The sequence below is a fragment of the Toxorhynchites rutilus genome, chromosome 2, assembly GCF_029784135.1.
Source record: "Toxorhynchites rutilus septentrionalis strain SRP chromosome 2, ASM2978413v1, whole genome shotgun sequence".
Lineage (NCBI taxonomy): Eukaryota > Metazoa > Arthropoda > Insecta > Diptera > Culicidae > Toxorhynchites > Toxorhynchites rutilus.
Window position 1 is genome coordinate 107,179,660 of NC_073745.1, and position 14,585 is coordinate 107,194,244.

Below are 14,585 nucleotides of genomic sequence, written 5' to 3' on the forward strand. Positions count from 1 at the left end.
GACTACTTTGCTCCCAAACATCAAAGTAATTTCTAAATATGCTAATTAATCGCTGAGATTAAACAAAATATTTGTTCACCTCTCCTAGAATATGTGAACAGTCGTCTAAATTGATGATTTGTCCAATACATCAGATTGAACTAACTAAATTTCACGAGAAATTCCTTAGATACCATGCGCACAGAACTACGGCCTAATGGCTATCGAGAGAGCAATCTCTGTTTTTATTTATATTTTGACATGCGACAGCTCTACTGAAGTACAGGGTGACTCGAAAGTCATTGAATTCTTCAAACATAAGGTGACTATCAATACGGCATCTATAGTCAATAGTTATACTACCAAACAAGCAGGTGAGCAGTTTGCCCCCACTACCCCTACTTTTTGAAAAAAAGAAAAATAATTTTTGTTTTCTTAAATTAAAAAAAAATACTCAAAACCTATAAGACACAGGAAATTTTGGTCAATGAAGGAAATGTAAGAAGTTGTTCAAATTTTCATTGAAAAATATGGAAGAGAAAAAATTACACTGGACACAAATATTTAAAAAAATTAAATTATTTTTTTTTTCTAAAATTTAATTTTCAATTTCAAAAAAATATGAATGATCTATATAATAATCAACAAGTCATCCATACATCGAAGATTGGCACCTACCTATTATAATAATTACCCGTGTATATTATAATAATTTTCTAATTACAACTATTTAATGTTTTCTTTGAAAACAAATAAAACTAATTCTAAACTTTTGTTAATTTTTTTGCTATATTTCACTCTTTGACCAAAATTTAGTTTGTCTTTTATTTTTTTTAAATTTTTGTAAAAACTGAAGAAAAAAAACTTTGACCCTTTCAACATGCAAAGTTGCTTGAATGACTAATGTCTTTACACCCCCAACGTTTCACTGCAATCTGAGACGATTATGGTCATTGACAGTCGAGATGGCATGAAATTCGTCAATTGTTTTTGAAGCTGTTCGTACTGGATTTTTTGTCGATTGTTTTATCTTACTTGTAATCAGATTCAACGTGCAGTCGTGGCCGAGTGGTTAAGGCGTCTGACTCGAAATCAGATTCCCTCTGGGAGCGTAGGTTCGAATCCTACCGGCTGCGAGTCTTTCCTTTTGTAGGTATATCAATATGAAATAGAAATCATTTGTTCGTTACTGGAAAAATAACTACAGGTACAACTGTGTTTGTACGGGGGAGATAAGGATAGCACAAAAACATCGCATGAAAAATCTTACAAAACGTCCCCAGTAGTTTATAAAATTATTTTAAAAAAACTTTTTTAAGCGGTGGATAGTGACCACCTACAAAAAAGTTCCCCCAAGAAAATTATTAAAACTCTGATGATTCTGAATTTGATCATCGTTCGATCTCCTTTTGTTTTCCTGCTGTACAATGGGACATATCGTTTTTTTCATTTAGGGGAAAAGGAATTTGGATCACCTGAGCAAATCGCCTAATATTTCCAAACCAATACGGTCTAATTAAAAAATGTCCCATTGTATACTAAGCTACACTTGTTTTCTCTCAATCAATAATGTTTATTCATTATATGAAGCCTTAAACTACCAAATATATCATAAAATAAAAGAGATGATTTTTGGACATTAAAATTTGATGCGGGGTGATTTGGTCCAGTGTGTGTTTCATCGAAAAAAACATACTTATGTTTATGTAAAGTATTTTGGAATAATGTTACAACCAGTAACAGTGTTCTGGGATCGATACCAGGTATCTAAGCCAGATTCCAGAGCAGAAGAATTGGATTGAGACCATCTCGAATTCTGCATGGATTTTTTCACTGTTGTTCGAGCATTTTCGAACACTTTCAATGCTTGGTCAAAGAAAATCTGTTCTTGATGGCCTGTGTTGCTCTTTGAAGCTCTTCCTTCTTCCAACGTTGTCTGCCCATCCTCTTTTTGTAATTCAACGGCATCTGGAATCAATTAAACCAACGAAAAACCTCAAATCTGTAGGACCAATTCACCCCACAAAAACGTGTCCATGTCACCCCACACAACATGCAAAAATAAAAATGCAATTAATTTCATTTATTGATATCAAACTTACAGTTTCGCTGCATCAAATTGTTCCTCTTCTGTAGGCGAACAGAACTTTACTGTGCAATACACGAAAAGTTTGTTTAATCAGCGGGAAAAACCTTAAAACCACGATCGGAAAATTCACATTTTTTGACAACCAAATTGCTAGATGTGTTCATGCTACCATTTCCTTCCACCTGTCGAATTTTACCAAAGTTTTTTTACGTTAGTTACATACGGTTCATCAATAAAAGAAGATGACATTATAAAAAATCCATGTTGAGCCGTACTTTTTGAGATAATGGGGTGGTCCAAATCACCCCGTATGTCCAAATTACCCCGTGTTACCCTACGCGTGGTACATATTTTGACAGATCGCAGAGATGTTTGCATCAACCGATTGGTAATATTTCTACGCACCTATTATGATAAATATTTTTTTGAACAAACCATTGAACAATTCTCTCACTGCAGAGCTTTCACTCACACGCGAAAGTAAATCAGTAGTAAATACTTTTTTGCATCGGGAATCAAGTTATGGACGTAAAAATAAGATTGTGTACGCGGGTAACGAGATTCAAGTCAGGGGGAGTAGTTGTGTGGATTGGAGTCAGGTTGAATGGAGAGGCAGATCAGTCAGGGGGAGTAGTTGTGTGGATTGAAGTCAGGTTGAATGGAGAGGCAGATTTGTATTAATTAGTCACGTGAATTAGAATAATCATTGACCACCAGAATAGTTTCATCAGTCATCCTCACTCTCAACGCTCGTCAATTCATTTTTAGTCAATTCAAATTATGTTGACGGCCAATGCCGAAGCTATCCCAGTCGAAGCGAAGCTGCTGAGAGGAGAGTTGATTTTCATTTTTCGTCCTCGAAGATTTCGGGCCCTGTTCACAGCAATTTAAAAAGTCTCGCAGCCGGTAGGATTCGAACCTACGCTCCCAGAGGGAATCTGATTTCGAGTCAGACGCCTTAACCACTCGGCCACGACTGCAATGTACATTCAACCAAATAAAATAGAGGGGGCAACGTACAACTTCGACTTTTATTTTTTTAGTTATTTTTGATAGACTGTAACTTCGTTATAAATGAACACCTGGAGGTGAAATATACATTATTTCAAATCCACAATTTTAGAATTTTTAAAGCTTCTGTTCAACATTGTTGTAACCAAACCGAAGAGAAATCTAATTAGCTTAATCATTCAACCTTCAATTGATTCATAGAACTCTTATGTGAGATCTTTTACTGCAGAGATATCTACATGGCCCTTTCGTTTTTGATTGTCAATATTGTAAGTACTGGCTGCAAATGTTGCAGCAAGTAACTACATCAGAAGGTTAATTTTTAGTATAAAATATCTACAATTTAAAAATATTTAATTATATATTTCATTACAAATCATTACATCTTTACAAATTTTGCTGGGAATAGGATATTATCAAATTTACAGTTTTTTTGCATTGAATAGTTCCTCTTCTGTAGGCAAACAGAACTTTGCCTTAAGGCAGTATTCTAATCTAGAAATTTGAAAAAAAGCATTTTTTTTCTTTACATTTCTGGAGTTTAGGCATTCAAGAATATACCCTAGAAAGAACTTTTCGGAAATCCCGTTATTTACCGAGTTATAGCCATTTTAGTTACGCGGTATCTAATCTACAACGGCCATAACAATTAACTTCGAAAGCGTTTTTATAGAAACTATTTTTTTCCCACTGGCGTACACAATATCTCAAGTTTGACTGGACCGATTTATGTCGAATTTATATGAATACAATCTGTATGCATCTCTCTATGACATGAACTAAAAACAAAAAGTTATAGTTTTTTAACTTCATTATTTTTAAAATTACCAAACTTAAAAAAACGCGCTTAAAACAGCATTCCTCTCTTCGAACGGGGACATTTTTTTTCAAAAACCATGTTTTTGACTTGCCCAAGGTTCATGCGATAGCGGCATCTTTACTAATTCAGAATCTATTCGATTTTTTTTTTGTTTCAAAACAGAACCAGAAGGGCTGGAATCGTGTGCGTCATGGAACAATTTTTTTTGAACACCACCTTATTTATTGTTCCTTATTTCTGAATTTTAGAATTTCATCATTAAAAATTAATAGCCTTCATTCTATGAATTGAATTCTAATGAATTTTCGAATTTCATCATTAAAATTACTAGCCCTCACAGGCAATTCTATTGGGTGCCATTTTTTTTCTTTACAAAGAAATAAAAAATTTTCTATAAATAGAAATGTAGTGGAAAAAAAATATCGGGGAGAAATAAAAAATCGATTTCTTTCTGTTTTTTTTCAAAATGTTGTGAATTAGCACAATTTTCGCCAACTAGGACAAAATAATTTGATTCCTATAACGTTTCAGTAGGTTTCTGTAGGTAGAAATTGTTGTTTGAAAGGAAAATTTATCATTTTGTTCATTGAGTGTTGTTTGTTCAATTCATAATTATCGCATCGCAAATCAAAAGACAGTTTTGAAAACTTCAATGAATTCTGTTCAAGAATAATTTGTTCTAAAGGGTGTGTCACATCAAATTGCATCACGGAAAAAACGCTGTAGAAATTCGCCCAGTAGACCGATCCTTTTGAATAGTTTAGACAGTAAAATAAAAACTATTAAACAACTTTTGGCATTTTCTTTTTATTCATACTTCGAGCCCAAGCCCGTATGCCCGCACCTTCCCCTTTACCCCGTCCATAAGGTTCTGTACAACGTCAGGTTGTAGTTTTTTTTTTAACAGAAATCCATTTTCTCTTGAAGTCCGCCTCCGATTTGACAACTTTTGGGTTCTTTCGGAGGGCCTGCTTCATAATCGCCCAATATTTCTCTATTAGGCGGAGCTCCGGCGCGTTGGGCGGGTTCATTTCCTTTGGCACGAAGGTGACCCCGTTGGCTTCGTACCACTCCAACACGTCCTTTGAATAGTGGCACGAAGCGAGATCCGGCCGGAAGATGTTCGGGCCCTCGTGCTGCTTCAATAGTGGTAGTAAGCGCTTCTGTAGGCACTCCTTAAGGTAAACCTGCCCGTTTACCGTGCCGGTCATCACGAAGGGGGCGCTCCGCTTTCCGCAAGAGCAGATCGCTTGCCACACCATGTACTTTTTGGCAAACTTGGATAGTATCTGCTTACGAATCTCCTCCGGAACGCTGAATTTGTCCTCTGCGGAGAAGAACAACAGGCCCGGCAGCTGACGAAAGTCCGCTTTGACGTAGGTTTCGTCGTCCATTACCAGGCAATGCGGCTTCGTCAGCATTTCGGTGTACAGCTTCCGGGCTCGCGTCTTCCTCACCATGTTTTGCCTTTCGTCGCGATTAGGAGCGTTCTGAACCTTGTATGTACGCAGGCCCTCCCGCTGCTTGGTCCGCTGGACGAATGAACTTGACAAATTCAGCTTATTGGCGATATCCCAGGCCGAACTTCTCGGATCACGTCTAAACTGCTTAACTACGCGCTTGTGATCTTTTTCACTGACGGAGCATCCATTTTTGCCGTTCTTCACCTTCCGGTCGATGGTTAGGTTCTCCAAGTATCGTTTTAGTACTCTGCTGACCGTGGATCGGACGATTCCCAGCATCTTACCGATGTCCCGATGTGACGACTCCGGATTCTCGAAATGAGTGCACAGGATTAATTCACGACGCTCTTTTTCGTTCGACGACATTTTTCCAAATTTACGAAAAATTGACAGTGAAGCATGGCCAACGTGATCTATACACTCTTATCTGATTATAAGCGAAAGCTGAAGATATAATTCCTAAAAACAGGAAGTGGGTTATATCTTTGGTATAACCGCAAGGGTGACGTAGGACTATAGTTGATTTAGAGATCATTTGTTTGAAGTTGAATCTAAATCCATTCTGAATGAATGAATAAATGAATATTTGGGGGACTTCGAAAACGAGAGCGTTACGTTGGAGGCACAAGGTTTTATGCATCCAATATAGGGTACGAAAAACCTTGTTCTGAAGAATAGTCTTCAAAAGCTTTCCTGCTAACTGCACTTGATTGACAAATCACAAAACCAAAGGTATTATATGGATATTTTATGGATAGAAAACATTAAAATAAACTCTTTCGCTTGAATGTAATTTTCAATTCCAAGGGGAACTGGCAGATTATTTTCCAGCAACGATTAGATATTTCCACATTTTCCTAGATACTGGATGCCCACCAGTAGTTAATACTAACTCGATAACCACCTGTTAATAGCACTTGATTGAAAAATATTTGGTCACAGTGTTACATGGTTAGAAAACATTAAAATAAACTCTTTCACATGAATGTATTTTCAAATTCCCAGAGGAACTGGCAGATTATTTTCCAGAAATGATTAGATCTTTCCGGAACTTTCTCGATGCTGAATGGCATCCTAACGGAAAGAGTTCTGCGCGTGTATGTGTCGATCCTTAGCCGTCCACCTCCTCCAGCACGTTAGGCAACGATGTTGTCTTGTCGATGTCCTCACGAAAAATGAATGCGTCTCACCACCAGAATATCGTTTAAGTATGTTTTTTGTGTGTGATTGAATCGACAGAAGGTGTGGTTTACGATGGCAATTTGGAAGGCAAACTACAGGGGAATAAACTCTCTGAGCTCGAAACTTTCAGCGACTGAGCAATAATCGATTGCGTGCGCATACAATATTGGATACGGAAATATCCTACTGATGGGGAAGAATAATTTTCAGAAGCTTTCCTGCTAATTACACTTGGTTGAAAAATTACAAAATCAAATGTATTTGGTCGCTGTGTTATTTGGTTAGAAAACATTAAAATAAACTCTTTCACATGAATTATTTTTTAAATTCCCAGATGAACTGGCAGATTATATTCCAGAAATGATTAGATCTTTCCGGAACTTTCTCGATGCTGAATGGCATCCAAACAGAAAGAATTCCGCGCGTGTATGTGTGTGTGTAGCGATGTCTTCCCGGGGAACCGTTTGTGGCATCACTCTCCTCCTGATGGATTCCCTTCTGGCCTAAGGTGCACAAACAGGCTCTTGGTGACACCGTTCATCCGCGCTTTCATGATAAACACGAAAAGCTTCACCACAACAGCGACAACATGCTCCAATCGCTGTTCAATTAGAACTGAGTGGATTTCCGAGCGGCGCTCGCTTATATACCGATTGGTGATTTTAATAGCCTGTTTTGAGAACAATTTTAAGGCTATTGAAACAAGTTTTTGGATCAAAAAGTAACAAGTATATAACGCGTAGACATTTTATCTTTCGAATGAAGTGTTTATCATACCATTTCGTTCAGTTGTTTAGGAGCTATTAACGCTCAAAATATCGGTCTCCGGCATAACGCTTTCGGTTTCGAAACTTTGCTTTTACACCCCGGTATAGAAATGAAAGACGTAGTCCTACGTCAAAATTAAATTTCTACAGCGTTTTTTCCGTGATGCAATTTGATGTGACACACCCTTTATTGACGAAAAAAAAATCAATTTGTCTGCATCGATTTAACAAATGTTTTCTGTACTATTTTTTCATTTAATAATAAGTATTGCAAGAAAAAAATGGATTTCCAGAATTGATCATAATTCCGACATGTTTCCAGATGATTCAATGCCACACAATTGCGGGAATCATCACCGGCCGTGTGGCCTAATGGAGAAGGCGTCGGACTTCGGATCCGAAGATTGCAGGTTCGAGTCCTGTCACGGTCGCTCTGGAAGAGATTTTTTACCTGGACCTGAAAAAACCTTTTGTACACAACTGAAACCCAAACGCCATAACATGATGTAAATTGATATATTAGGTTGTCAAAAAAGTCCTGCGGTATTTTTTTTGAATTTTCATTTGTTCATAAAATTAGTTACAATCATCTGTTTTAAGTCAAATATGCGCCGTTTTGTTCTATGACTTGTTCCCAACGAGATGCCAACTTCATAATACCCCGAGCTTTTTGCCTTATTGGCAAAAAGCTCGGATAGCCAATTTTCACAGGCCTCTTTTGTGGCTAACTTCTGATTACCTAGCTCGTTCGCCATGGACAAAAACAGGTGGTAGTCACTTGGTGCAAGGTCCGGACTATACGGCGGATGCAAAAGAACCTCCCATCCGAGCTCCCGGAACTTCTGGCGCGTCACCAAAGAAGAGTGTGGCCTGGCGTTGTCCTGATGGAAGACAATGCGGCCTCTGTTTATCAAAGATGACCTCTTCTTCGTGAGTGCTACCTTCAAGCGGTCCAGTTGTTGGCAGTACAGGTCCGAATTGAGCGTTTGGCCATAGGGAAGCAGCTCATAATAGATTATTCCTTGACAATCCCACCAAACACACAGCAGAACCTTCATGGCCGTTAATGAGGGCTTGGCCAACGTCTGAGCCGCTTCAGCGGGCTTCGACCACGACCGTTTGCGCTTCACGTTGTCGTAAGTGACCCACTTTTCATCGCCAGTCACCATCCGCTTCAGAAACGGGTCGATTTTGTTGCGATTCAGCAGCGATTCACATGCGTCGATACGGTCAAAGATGTTTTTTTTTGCGTCAACGTGTGTGGCACCCATACATCGAGCTTCTTTGTGCATCCAAGCTTCTTCAAATGGTTAATAACGGTTTGATGACTTATACCCAGCTCTTGGCCGATGCTACGGCTGCTACTATGCCGGTCTTTCTCGGCTAATTCAGTGATTTTGTCGCAATTTTCGACGACAGGCCTTCCGGAGCGTGGCGCATCTTCGACGACCTCTACACCAGAACGAAAACGTTGAAACCATCGTTGTGCGGTGGAAATGGAAACTGTATCGGGTCCATAAACTGCACAAATTCTATTGGCAGCTTGAGATGCATTTTTGCCTTTGTCATAGTAGTACTGTAAAATATGTCGGATTTTCTCTTTATTTTGCTCCATATTTGCGACACTATAACTCACGAACGACTTAACCAAACAAAGCACTGTCAAGTACTATATTATAGCGCGCAAAAATACCTTTCCAACAAGCTATAGTATGACTCGATACAATGAATACAACTAGAACTACGCGCTTACAACGACACCTCGCGGAAATACCGCAGGACTTTTTTGACAGCCTAATATATCTACAAGGAGCTTCAGCAGCTAAAACAACGAATTCTAAATCGTCTAATGATGAGACTCCCGAAACGTCCTACACATAGCATATCAGCTAGCAAAGCCATCATACAATAATCCTACTCATCAAATTGTATGCTGCTGTTTGTTGTTGACAGCGCACTGAGGGTGTTTTATTTCTCTTCTTTTATATTCGCAGCTTGCGGACCAACAATTTGTTGTGCATGCATCTGATTGCATTCATATACATAGACAATGCAACTTTGTTCCGGCCAAGCCGACGGAGGATGTTGAAGTAAATATATGTTCGTTCCACGCGCTTGAATCGTTGCAAATTGTAGCTTGATTTGGATGAGAACTACACCGCAGTCTGAAAATGTCTGAGCCTCCAAATTTGGAAAACTCATTTACCAACAATTAACTCAATAAAAATACTATAACTTTACTTGACAGACCAAAAGAAACTGTTCGGAATTTTTTAATTACTACTGTAATTATGAGTATTGAAAAAAAACATAACATCCTGTTGTAAAGAGAAAAAATCGAACAGAATTATTTCCACTCTTCTTTTTGTTCCTTTTTGTTGCTTATCTCGACGTAAAGAACATATGTTGCTGCTTCCATTCATTTTGTTCTGTGCTTTATGATTTATTCCGTTGGATCAGGGTCTAACGAGGCGAAAATTTGATGTTGGGCGTTACTCTTATTATTTTTCTTAAGCACGACACGTACCGCATTGATCTGGAAGTGTAGGTGAGTGAATTTAAGTGATACCTGATATCGTAGATATTTACGTGTCCCTTCATACTATTTAATACAATATATCAAATGGAGGAGTTAGTACTACATTACCGTCTTGAGCATTCGTGTCATTGGGGTGTCATATGGGAAGGAGGACATACCTGAAAAAGAAGACAAGAAATAGAAAAAAAATAATTAAAACTGTTGAAGTCGAAAAATACCATCAACAATGTGATACAACTTCGGTCGATGGTTGATTCTGATATTATACAATTTATTATTTATTTCCACACATGCCATTGCCATAATATGAATAGATGCTAAATCTTATTAACCCTTTCACTTACAACATCTATTCTCACTCGTGGTTCACTTGCATATCATAGGTCACTAAGGTGCCCAGCAGCGTAAGACACTCGATGCGTGACCGATCGAAGCGTTTGCATTTGATACGCTCTTTTGGGGATTGAATCGTAGACTAAGGGATCAGTCGTAAAGAGTAAGAATAGAGCTTTGAAGCCACTCTCTTTCGTCTAATGAGCCAAAAGTATGAATATTATTCGAAAACAAACTAAATATAAACACAAAAATATTAAATATTTCCCGATCAAACGTTTTATGACACTTTTACAGTAACACATTGAAAATGTAGAAAATTTCAATCGTGCGTCAACCGCATGTCCCAAATCCGAAACTGTTGATATACACATCACCAACACAGCCCCAGTGGCCTAATGGAGAAGGCACCGGCCTCCTAAGCCGGGGATTGTGGGTTCGAGTCCCATCTGGGGTAAACGATTACGGCAAACTTTTTCCTTCAATCCATGACAAACAGAGAATGAAATAATTAGGAACAATCTTCGATTTTTTAAAGCCAATGCTTGATATGTTGCTTGATCATTTGTTATCACATTCGCCGTGAATTATCACTAAACTAAATCATCAGATCTTCGAAATATGTTCCTTTGTTTTTTTTTTGTATCATTCATAAATTATAGAATTTGTATTTCTTACAGAGATCCTTTTTTGTATTGTTAATTTTTCGTATATCTATTATGACTTGGCCAAATGATGAGAAGCCGATTATTATTATTACAATTTAAACTTAAGTTTTATTAGCTTATAACTGTATAAAGATAAACTTAAGTCTAAAAAGTCTATAAGTATTGAAATCTGTATTTAATAAAAAACATCTTTTTCTTATTACTTCTATAATGAAAACAATACTTTCGACCCTATCATCTCCCCCAAAGTAGCCAAGGTAGCGTTTGGGACCGACGATATTTAGATCTTTGCTCACGGCTGATATCGTGTTTGCTGATGTACGCTGACGATTAGCATGACATCATCTTATCTAGATGGTTGCACTTTCGAGTATTCCATCCTTTCAGAGGATCATTCCATGCCAAACCGATATAGTGGTTCTCAAATTTTTCCTCAGAAAAGTGGAAGTTTTGTTCCTTATCGCAAAATATAAGACCATTTTTTATTTTTTTCATTAATGTACCCGTTTTCATTTTAGGGTGGTCCGAAAAATATTTTTTCCCTTTTTCCGAAAAAACCTTCAAAAATTCATAACTTTCGAACTACTGGACCGATTCAGATGATCGGTCATATCAAATTGAATCCAATGAGTCAAAAAAAATTCTTTGAAAAAATATTACACTTGCAAAAAAAAATGATTTTGTTTTCATAATTATGAACTGAGATATTACAGTGCTACAATTTATAAACACTATGATAAAATACATCGAAACCAGTATTCAACTGAATTTTCGATAATTCCTGTAAGAATATCCATACAGCATTGAATGTTCATCGTGTTTCTTTGAACGTGTGACCCAGAGCTCATTCGAGTAGTATAATTGAACATGGAATCTAAAGCAAAAACTAATTAAAAACCGCAGGTAGTTGCATTACATTCAGAATACAAGAATCCATTAGGAACCTAATTGCCAGTAATAAAGAACGCTCACATTTTTTTCGAAAGTGGATGAAGTGGTGGCTCCAGTAATCATGAGGTTAGCGTTAAGTACACCATGTCAGGAGAGACTCATAATGATTCTCTGAATTTCGTGAAAAGTGGTGTTTATGTTTCTTATTGCAAAATATTAGACCAGTATTTTTTTTTGCGTTAGGGTGACCATTCGGAAAATCATTTTTTTACAATTTTTCCAAGAATAACTTTAAAAAAAAATCATAACTTTTGAACTACTGGACCGATTAAGATGATCTAAATATCAAGTTAAAGCCAATTATCTGGTGTTTTTGAAAAAAATACTGAACTTTCAAAAAACTAGTATTTATTTTTTGTTATTATTGATTGTATTTGTTTTTTTATAGTTTACATGGTCTCGGGACCAAGGGCGCTTAAATTTTTTAATATTTTTTCTTCAAACGATTCTTGAGAATTTTTTACATACGAGGGTCGTTCAAAAAATAAGTTTCAGTGCCTCAGAAATTGCGCAAAAATAAAGCTAGGACAAAAACAAGGTAATTTTCGTAATCTACGAAAATTATGTATTATCTATTTTTCTACATAATCACCATAACGTTCGAAGCGTTTCATAGCGTTGCACGAGTTTTCCTATTCTGAGCGCGATGCGCCGAACGCCTGTTTCATCGCCGTACTATTGTGATGTTTTGGACCGATTAAGAACCGCGATTAAGAACAAAAGGCCAGGTTTATTGACGAAAGGAGTGTTCCTCATCCACGATAATGCGCGACCTCATTCTGCTCGCGTAAATCAAGAGCAATTGAAAAAATTCAAAGGGACTGCATTCGAGCAACCTCCTTACTCCCCAGACCTCGCCCCTAGCAACTACCACTTATTCCCGGTGATGAAACAGGCGTTCGGTGGTCAACGATTCGATAACATTGAAGAAATTCGTGACGCAGTTACATTGTACTTCAAAAAGTTGGACGCTACGCACTTCGCGCTCGGAATAGAAAAACTCGTGCCACGCTATGAAAAATGCCTCGAACGTTAAGGCGATTATGTAGAAAAATAGAAAATAAAACGTAAATTACGAAAATCACCTTGTTTTTTGTCCTAACTTTATGTTTGCGCGATTTCTGAGGCACTGAAACTTTTTTTTTGAACGAACCTATAAACCAGATACCAGAACCAGATAGGGAAGAAGATATTTTTAAATTAAATATGAGCCGCTTGCTTCACACTACTAGGGGTAGCACTTCGATTTCTCAAAAATGAAGAAGTCTGAATGATTTAGAAGAAAGATTCGTCATCTCACCTCCGAGAAAAAGTGATTGAAAAGAAACACCATCCTGCAAGAAATTGATAGTACACTTCAATCAGAAAACAGGTCGTAATTGTCCAACGAACAGTACAGTAACAAATATAAGTCAATAAATTATTTCTCATAACAAAGCGTCTAAATTGAAAGGACAAAAACTCAATAATATCATTCCAAGAAGATAACCAAAAGCTTATACCAACGACTCATTTCCACATATCGCATCCTAGATCATCAGCCAGATAAATAATGTCCTTTCCATTCTTCTCACATTGTTACTGAAACCGCAAGGAATACAAATAAAAGAACCCAACAGGTAAGACCTGCAGCACCACTGCAGGTCTATTGTGCAGTTATTTATGTTCCTTCTCCGTATTTCTTCTTAACACCCTTGCAGCCCCGAAAACGAGCATCATATTGTGACTGTCAACCGTTTCCTCAAGGATGCAGCACTATGAAAAACTACGCTAACAACAATCTTTTCCTCGCAAGAGGTCTCTTATTCTGTAACCAAACGAGACGGCACGACCCGGATAAACGCAACAAGTCAGTATGTAATGGAAGCCCAAAGTGCCCCAGCATCCATTGACTCTAACGGCAACGAGAAGAGCTGCAGCAGGTAAACATACACAGCAAGATGGATTCACGCGTGCTTCTTTCGAGAAATTTGGAAACTACGAGCTACGAGTACCGGCGTTGCCCACTTGAGGAATGTATTCTGCGGAGTGGAAGGGAAGAAGCGCATACGCGACACCGAGGAAAGGTAATTTAATTCAGAAGAGCACAATCATCTTCACGTGCTGTGTGTGTGTGTTTGTGTGAACTTTTGGGGGCGACTCTTGTCGGTGACTTATGGTGCTATTTTGCGCGCCGTCCTGCTCTGTGATTTACGGCGCATTAAACCAGTTTTATGGGATATGATTAGACGATATTATACGCCCCGAAACAATTGTCGCCCAACAAACAAACAAACAAACCTTAAAATTACTACTGACTGGCTGAAGCGGTAAAAGTCGGCGAACCCTTTTTAAAACGGAATTATCCGAACGGATGCTTCTGGCAGCCGAGTGTCAAATTTCGAACCCCGTTTGCCCCATTAAATGAGTCACATTTTGCCGTTATAGTTGAGTTTGGAAATCGTAAATTTATCCGCGCGAAGAGTTTGGCCCAAGTGTGCAGCGGAAATCAAATTCTGAAGAGGGTTAAACAAAGGGTTATCAAATGACAACCGACAAATACGAATAAGTTGGGAGTCAGTATTTACCCTACGCTCTTGAATACTTCAAAATTTAAGGAATGTAACTTCGGAATTCTGTCGGGTTCCCAAAAGAAAGTCATTTAACTTTATTCTAATTGCTGACAAATATGTATCTCGTTGACATCTCCGCGCTATTGTCATTCATAGCGCAAGTTTCTCGCTCCTCCATGAAATGGAGAGAAAAAAAACGAAGCGAACAAGCACATGAATAAAACTAGTCAC

The 14,585-nt window shown here is 37.9% G+C and overlaps 1 protein-coding gene and 4 non-coding genes across 5 annotated transcripts in view; 3 read left to right on the top strand and 2 right to left on the bottom strand.

The window, feature by feature from the left end:
- LOC129771833 (matrix metalloproteinase-2-like) overlaps positions 1-14,585 on the bottom strand; it is a 179,299-nt gene that overhangs the window by 87,290 nt on the left and 77,424 nt on the right. The window lies entirely within an intron of this gene.
- On the top strand, positions 1,034-1,115 carry Trnas-cga (transfer RNA serine (anticodon CGA)). The gene has a single exon. It is a non-coding gene; the product is annotated as a tRNA-Ser (tRNA).
- On the bottom strand, positions 2,967-3,048 carry Trnas-cga (transfer RNA serine (anticodon CGA)). The gene has a single exon. It is a non-coding gene; the product is annotated as a tRNA-Ser (tRNA).
- Positions 7,670-7,742, top strand: Trnar-ucg (transfer RNA arginine (anticodon UCG)). Its single transcript has one exon. It is a non-coding gene; the product is annotated as a tRNA-Arg (tRNA).
- Trnar-ccu (transfer RNA arginine (anticodon CCU)) lies at positions 10,568-10,640 on the top strand. Its single transcript has one exon. It is a non-coding gene; the product is annotated as a tRNA-Arg (tRNA).